The sequence below is a fragment of the Gymnoscopelus microlampas genome (assembly GCF_963454915.1).
Source record: "Gymnoscopelus microlampas genome assembly, chromosome: 5".
NCBI classification, from domain to species: Eukaryota; Metazoa; Chordata; class Actinopteri; order Myctophiformes; family Myctophidae; genus Gymnoscopelus; species Gymnoscopelus microlampas.
This window is the reverse complement of record NC_139942.1, coordinates 45,542,209-45,550,900: the sequence shown is the minus strand read 5'-3', so window position 1 is coordinate 45,550,900 and position 8,692 is coordinate 45,542,209.

Genomic DNA, 8,692 nt, shown 5'->3' with positions numbered 1-8,692 from the left:
GCATGTCAAAGAGATACCTTCACATGTGAATAAGTCTACTGTCTACCTTGTGTGATAGTGGAGCGGGGTTTGTTGTTGGCTACAAGAGTTGAGCTAAAGTGTGGCACTTGGTGCAGCAGTCAACACCTTAATTGGGCTGATTGTTGGTCGGCCTTTAAACATTAAACCTGGCGTCTCTATTTTGGGTATGTCATTATAGCCTTTGCATATTTTTTGAGTGGTGCCAACCACTCCTATATCTGACTTTGTCTGTGTGTCCGTCCGTATGTATGTATGTCCAATAAACAAACATTGATGACAACATCAATACGGGGCTCATCAAAGGCACCACTCTCTTCACACAGGGTGTGATTTTTTTTTTTTCATGTACAAAAGTAGCTCACAAAGAAGCTCACAAAAGTATATCGCCCAGAGGTTGCACAGCAGTCAAGGTTACAAAGTTACAGGTAAAAAGTAAGAAAAAGTACAGTTATGTACAGCAATACAAGGAAAAACAAATAAATATATATATATATATATATATATATATATATATATATATATATATATATTTTTTTTTTTTTTTTTTTAAGAAAAAAAGAAAGAAAAAGAAAAAAGAAGCATCAACTTTACAGAGCAACGGTAAAAAGAGGTAAAAACAAATAAAGTGTTAAAGACAGTCAACCAGCCCTCCTTGCTGTTCTTTGTCTTGCAGTGAGACTGGAGCCACGCCGCATGGTGGATGAAAGGACTGTTAGTGTTTGGACTGCATAAGCTGAAGAGCAACATCAGCTGAGAGGCTGCAATAAGCTTGCGGTTTATGGACTGAGTTAAACATTGAAACGATCCCTGCTAAATAAATAACACTGTGTGGCTGGCTTCCCCGTTGAGGACTGCATCACGTCATCCATTTAACAACACTCAGGCTTCTCTTTATCAGAGAACGACGATGGGAAGCAGCACGCAGCTCCCAGACCTATGCATTAATGTGTCTGGATGACGTTGACCATTACTATCAAACAAAGCATACATTAGGCTAAAAATACAAGCGTGAATCACGTTAGCCTCACTGTAACATAAAGTAACACATTAGTGCTTAGTACCAGTGGACCACTTCACACATTTTCAAACTACCTTCATAATAATTGGTCCTCACTAATGCTCATTATAAAATGGCATGGCACCATTTCTGTCTACTCAGTCTGTGTCTCAGAGGAGTTCAGAAACCTGCCTACCAGTGACCAGTGCCTACCATCGGCAGGACGGTTTTGGAAACAGGGTTTCGAAATGTGTTTTTTGATTATTAATAATGCAAGACCATGGCACTGCCAGCATGCTAACATTCCAGGAAGAGAAAGGCTGTAGTTTCTAACTTTCTAATAGCTTGGAATCCCCTTTGAAGATGTCATTGGTATTGGTTTCCACACTCCACCAATGAGACACAGAGTGAGTAGACAGAAATGGTGCCATCTTGTAATGAGCGTTAGTGAGGACCAATTATGGCTATCGTCTATCTATTTGTCTGTCTGTCCGTCCGTCCGTCCGTCCGACAAATATAATGCTAGTAACATGTGGAATACTGGTATATCGTGGATATTGCATTTTCAGGGGTATGCACTCTACTGAGGGCCATGAGTCTAGTTAGGCAAGCTATATCTAACTCCATATGTCAGGTACATGCATGCTTTAACTGTGATTAACTGCATGTCTATTATCCCACACACCTCACAGCGCCACAAGTATATACAGTGCTTTATATTTTATACACTCAGCCCACTATGACTTGAACTGTTTCCACTGCGTTCCAGTGCCATCCTCAATCCTTTTAGAGTTACACAGAAGCATGTTTCTATAATAACTACATCCCAAAAGTGTGAGAAGGAGAGAAGCTTGTGTTTCCATGACACCCTGTCAGCGAGTACTCTACGGGGCAAATCTCCCTTCTCTGATTGCCTCGGGCAGCCAGGGTCTCACCAGCATCAGCAGGCTGCTTCTCTTGACTTTATAATCTCATCTTATTCAAATGGCAAAGGGTTTGCCATATGTTGTCATGTTGCATCAAATCTCACAGGTCTTAAACCTGATTTATACTTTGCCGTACGGTGGAGCCACCCTCCGAAAATAGCAGATCGACAAGCTCACAGCTCATCACATCGTGAAGCGTTGTGAGCTTGTCGATTTGCTATTTTTGACGCATGACTCTGTTGTACGATGTAGGATGCGATTAGGATGCAATCTGGTGAAACTGGATGAAATCCAAGAATATGAGGAAACAATGTGGTTATTAGTACTTTTTACACTTGCGTGGAAGCAATCTCAGATAATCTGATAATTCTCATTTTCAAAACCTGACTTTTGAAGCCCTCTTGGATAGATTTTTAATATTCACAGTGCCACTTTATTTGGGAACCATTACAAGTTCCATTACTGAAATTTCATGCATAAATGATCACACATGAATGCTTTTTTCTTATATTTTTACATTAGCCAAACAATTCGAATCCACATTAAACATTTAGTGTAATCTATTGTTCATCATTGAGCACTATGGAATTATTCATGGCATCTTTACACATTCAAATCCTCATTGTTTTAACTCTGAGATTGTAAAACAAACCCATTTTTACACTCTCTGTTATTCTCTCTAGTATTGGTGAAATAGAATAAGCACACACTTTATGAATCCATTTGTATACAAAATAGGGCTGGTGGAGCAATTTATCAATTAACCAATATACATACAGTATATTTTATTTATTTTCATAAAATAGTTTGTATACATATGATCCCCACAACAAATTCTTAAATAGAATTCCAGTAAGACAAATTGCTAACACAATGGATGAACAATTTGTATATACCGCCATGATCCCTTATGGAGAGTATTATAAAAGTGACACATCTGTTTGGGTTGCGGCCTAGTGTGAAGTGTGATCAGATGACAGAAGTCACATTGAAAAGAAAAATATAACCACAACTTTGTCTTGATAAGCAACTTCCTGTTTAGCAGTCACAAAGTTGCCTCACTTGAGAGAGGTATGAAGGACGTGTCTGACAATCAGAGAGTTGCCGGTTCATTCTCTTTTCCTACCTGATCACATCATTTAGTTCAGGGATTTGAACCAGAACGAGGTCAGTATGTTGGATTTGTAACTAAATTTCCCAGAATTACAAAACAGAAAACTCTGAGTAATACCGGATAGTTCACCAGTTTTCATGTAACCCTTGTCTCTCCCCTGTGGTAAATACTTGCAGATTGAAGCAAGAACTAAAGTATTTTTGATTGACTCTTCTCTCAAACACGGTTTGCAATTGCATGTTCCTTTATTGAAACACGTACATCAGCCATGAAAGACATCGCAATTTCTACTACCTATTTTAGCATGAAGTGGTTTCGGCGTACCATCTTCTCCTTGGGGGAGAGTCTTGGGTCAAACATACACGTTTTCAAGAGGATTACAGGCTAACTTTGTTAAACGGGCCAGGACAAGTTTCACTAATCCTGCTTTGCGATGTCCGCCCCTCAAAATGTCCCTTTCATCAGCAATAATAGAGCAGGGAACAGAATAGTCTTGTGCCAGAGTCGTCTCCAACACTGAGGCTATTGATTTTTAAAGCATGGGGTTGTTCTGTTACGACTCAGATTAGTGGAGTGCTTCATCAATCCCATGTTCCATTGTATGACCCCCATGAGGGTCAATAAAGTATATTATATAATAAAGTATTTTAACTTAAAGATATTTACGTTAAAATATTACATGGGCTAAAAGCAAGCATCTATGTGAAAGAGATGAGTCTAAGAAACTAAATGCTAGTATAGAAATGCTGCTGCTGTGCAATTGGAAAGTGTGGCCTAAGGGTAGTGCTTTACCAAAGGCCACTGGGCCAACAAAATCAGCAGGGGTCATCCTCTGGGGAGCATACAGGTGCACATCTAATTCCATGGCAATAAGACCAGTAGTTTTACTGATATCCTGTTTGTGAGTAAAATGTGTACAAGTGGAAATGTTGGCCTTAGGCTGGCACTAGAGGAAAGGCCACTGGGTCACCAAAGTCAATAGGGGCCATCTTCTGGGGTTGATTAAAGTACATTCTAAATAATATTATAGAGGTTTGAGTACCAAATGTGTAGCCTATATGTCTGGCTAAAGAAGTAAAGGCAGTAGAGGCAGATTTCTTTATCTCCATCAGGTCGGGAATGTAGATTAGGTTTTTGCCCGTGAGTGTGTGTGCGTGCGCACGCACGCGCGCGCATGCATGTGCATGTGTGCCTGTCAGTATCTCTGAAGCTAATCTCGCATACTACTGTGTCGATCAGCGTGAAACGTTTTGTGCACGCTGACAGTTGGACAAAGTTAACCCCTGAATATTTTTCATACCAGCCTCTCTCTAGGTCGTCCTCAGACGAGCCCTCCATCGTCGCTTCCAGTCATCCCGGTTCTCCATACATCTGGCCAGCTCGTTGGTACTGTACATTGCGCTCCTGCGTCTTTCTTGAGTACATCCACGTATGTTAATGTGGGACGGCCTTGTGACCGATGCCCGTGGGTTGGTTCCCACAGCACCAATTTGCTGGCTGGCAGCTCTTGATGTCTTTGGCATCATTTCTCCTGGCTGCTATTTTCTCACTCACCCTTGGCATTCCCTCATACAGATTGTTGGTAACATGTGTACTCTTGCTAATGTTTAGTACTGCACGCAATATTCTGGTATAGCACCCGTCTAGAGATTTCTGCAGGGTTGGTTTCAGGGTCCAACATTCACTGCCATAGAGGAGAACAGACTCTACCGTTGCAAATAGAAGAAGCTGAGTTTGATTTGTCGGGGGAGGTTGGAGTTCCATACACTGGCCATGCCGTTCAGGGCCCTCCATGCAAGTGCCTTCCTCACTTCCTCCACATCTTGCTCGGTTGAGTTGACCCATGAGCCCAGGTACTCTCTCACTCCTCTCTATGTCCCTCTCTCTCACTCCCTATCACTCATCTCTCTGTATGTCTCTCTCTCACTCCTCTCTCTCTGTATGTCCGTCTCTCTCACTCCCTATCACTCCTCTCTCTCTGTACGTCACTCTCTCTCACTCCTTATCACTCCTCTCTCTCTCACTCCCTAATCCCTATCACTCCTCTCTCTCTATGTCCCTCTCTCTCACTCCCTATCGCTCCTCTCTCTCTGTATGTCCGTCTCTCTCTCACTCCCTATCACTCCTCTCTCTCTGTATGTCCCTCTCTCTCACACTCCCTATCACTCCTTTCTCTCTGTATGTCCCTCTCTCACTCCCTATCACTCCTCTGTCTCTGTATGTCCCTCTCTCTCACTCCCTATCACCCCTCTCTCTCTCTGTATGTCCCTCTCGCTCACTCCCTATCACTCCTCTCTCTCTGTATGTCCCTCTCGCTCACTCCCTATCACTCCTCTCTCTCTGTATGTCCCTCTCTCTCTCACTCCACATTGCTCTTCTCTCGACTCTGTTCGTCTTTCTCAGCCCGTCTCAGTTGCCTCTCTCTTTCCATCTCCGTCTCATCCCTCTTACTCCCCCACTTTTTCCAACAATCCCCTCCTTTCCATTCTCTCACTCCCTCTCCCTCTCCCTCTCTCTCTCTCTCTGCCTCCCTCACCTTCACTCTGCTGCTCTTCGTTACAGTGTTCGAGTATAGTGATTCCCCAGAGTCCATAGCAGACAACTTCCTTTGACTCTCACAGCAAAAGCCTGTCTGTCAGGTGCTGCACTGACAGGATCGAGCTACGTTCACCCACACCGCGCACGTGTGTGTGTGTGTGTGTGTGTGTGTGTGTGTGTGTGTGTGTGTGTGTGTGTGTGTGTGTGTGTGTGTGTGTGTGTGTGTGTGTGTGAGTGTGAGAGAGAGAGAGAGAGAGAGAGAGAGAGAGAGAGAGTGTACAAGCATCGCAGTACGTGTGCGTGTGTGTGAGTGTGTGTGTATGTGTGTGTGTGTGTGTGTGTGTGTGTGTACACGTGCGCTTGTAGTGTGAATGTTTGCATCCTTGCACTGCTGCATCTGTGTGTCACACACACACACAGATGCACAATGTGCAATACAGCACAAACACACACTGTACATGCTGTGCATTTCCTGCCAGAAGCACAGTGGCGTACATGTGTGGAACAGACTGCTACATCATGGGACTGTACTATCACTCAGCTTCAAAGAGGCACACTGTCAAATGGAAATTCAAATGTTCTACTTCAGTGGTTCTCGAGCGTTTTAATTTTAAGGACCTCCATAACTCTGAGAGTGTACAAATGGAACCAAATGGACCCTGGTCCACTCAGAGTTATAGGCCTGTAAGGGTCCATTTAGAAGCCCAATCAAGTAACGCCAAGGGTCCCTGGACCCCACTTTGAGAACCGCTGTTGTAGTTCAACTTTTGTGTTATGCTTCTATAGCGTTCACACGATGCCATTTTATGAACCACTTCCAACCTGGAATCACTATTTTGGGCAAGTCATTAGGAAAACCTTCAGAAATGTTGTTCTAAAATAGTGGGGAAAAATCCGATTTACAAGTTTACAACGCATCACAATGCACCATGTTATGAGCTTTTATAATATTTGTTTGTATTGTGGGTGTGGCACTGGCCTCAGTGTGGATTTCAGCGTGGCCGTGGGGAAGCTGGAACAAACATTTCCCTGTGAGCGGCTGAAGCAAACATTTCCCCAAGGGTACACGCAACGTGAGAGAGAGAGAGTTGCGTGTAGAGTTTCAGTTGGCAAGGTGTCCTGGTGAGTAGCTTTAGTGTAAAGTAGCTTCTGTTTTAATGTCACTGAGTTTGACGTGCAGTATGTATATAGTTGATCGCACCGTGAATTGATTTTCCCTTGGGAACGACAGGCAGTCTAACAGTGAAGGGGGAAGGCGGTGGGTTAATGCATCGCTATGCAAAGGTACTACTTTTCATTTAAATTTACGGTGTGATATGTGGGGATAGTTTGTTTATTGTAGAGAGTAATTTAGCCAACCAGTCATGATTTCCCTCAGATTGGTGCACAAGTTACGGCATGCTGTTGTGGTCCTTGTGTGGCGTTTTCCACGCTGTGTGTAATTGCTCATTCATTGGAATGTTAAGGCCAGTCCACACCAATGCAAATCCTTGCAACTGCAACTAATTGCAACTGCAACTACTTGCAACCATTATCCCCAATATGGCACCAGTCTGCAACTAGTCAGTCCACACCACTGCAACAGTCTCTAAAACGGTTTTGTTGCAATGAGTAGGCTTGTCACAATTATCACATAATGGTCTAATCGCAATATAAACAAGCAGAAATAGCATTTTACAAATAAATAGAATACAAAGAAATAGCAGCTTACAACGCGTCACAAAGTGACGCGTTGTAAGCTTGGAGATCTCTATTTTCGCATTTTTTATTTATTTATATATTTTTTGAAAGTATAAAATTATTGAATATGTCAATATGTCATTTCTTTGTATATTCAAGTTATTTGTCATATCTGCCCTGTACAATGTTTAATTATGAAGCCTAAAAGCCCAACAAAAACGTAATTTGTATTCATATGCTCCAGTTTTATTATTTGTATGACAATTAATCACCCTCTCTCTCTCTCTCAATATGCATGTGCTTGTTTGTATTCTATTATGTGGAGTATTGTTAATCCGCGTGTAGCTACATTGTGAATCTCCTCTAATACTAGGATGTGGTTTTCTTTAGTGTGCAGCATTCTGTGGTGGTATCCATGTCTGCGTAATCCTCTGGGCCTGTCTAAGTCTATGGGCCTACAGCCTCTTGCATTTGGTGAGTGCTCTGCTCATGTGGATGCAGACTATAGTATTATGTTTGCATTTTATTCATGGTAATAGGGTTTCATGAATTGCTTGTGTCCTGTGTCTTGTGTCCTGTGTCTTGTATATGATTATGTGAGGGTCATCTGGTATTCATATGTTTTTCTTTCTTGACAGGTGGTGATCAGTGGTCACTGCTATAGTCCACAGCCCTAGGGTAATCCGGGTATTCAGTTTATTAGGATGTAGTGTATGGTCCAGTCGACCTCTTTTTTTATTATTGTGATATATATGCATTGTAATAAAGACAACTTGTTTTTTATAATCTACATTTTGAGTGTATTTTAATTATAAGTCAGTCTTCTGTCCGCTATATACCCGTTCTCTCTTGGTTACATATAAAACATCATCTATACCAGACATTCACATGAGTTTAAGATTATGACTTTAACCCTATATACTGTACATCATTTGAGAATAGCGAATCTACAAGCTCACAACGTCGCCGTAAAGTGACCCGTTGAGAGCTTGATCTGCCATTTTCCAAAAAACAGAAATCTTGTATGTGGGTCCCTGGCACAAAATAGTTTTAGATGATGGTCCGTGGCCAAATAAATATCAATTTGGGGGTCCGTGACATGAAAAACATTGAGAACTGCTGTATCAATGTGTGTGACTACTGCCTACCAGCTTCCTCTCATGAACCATCCACAACTCCAATAAATTAAACAGCATGCAGCTGTGTTTCAATAGGGTTTGTCATTCATTGGGGCCTTTTTACTTTGAGCTGTAAAGGAGAATGACTCTCCTTGATGAACAGCTTCATACTGCAGCTAGAAAGTACAATTACACTTCTTTTCTTTGGACAACTTCAAAGGAATGACATTGTAGCAAGACTTCCCTTTTTACCTGGTTATCACCCAATAACTAGCTAATTCGTTTAATTGAAATATGT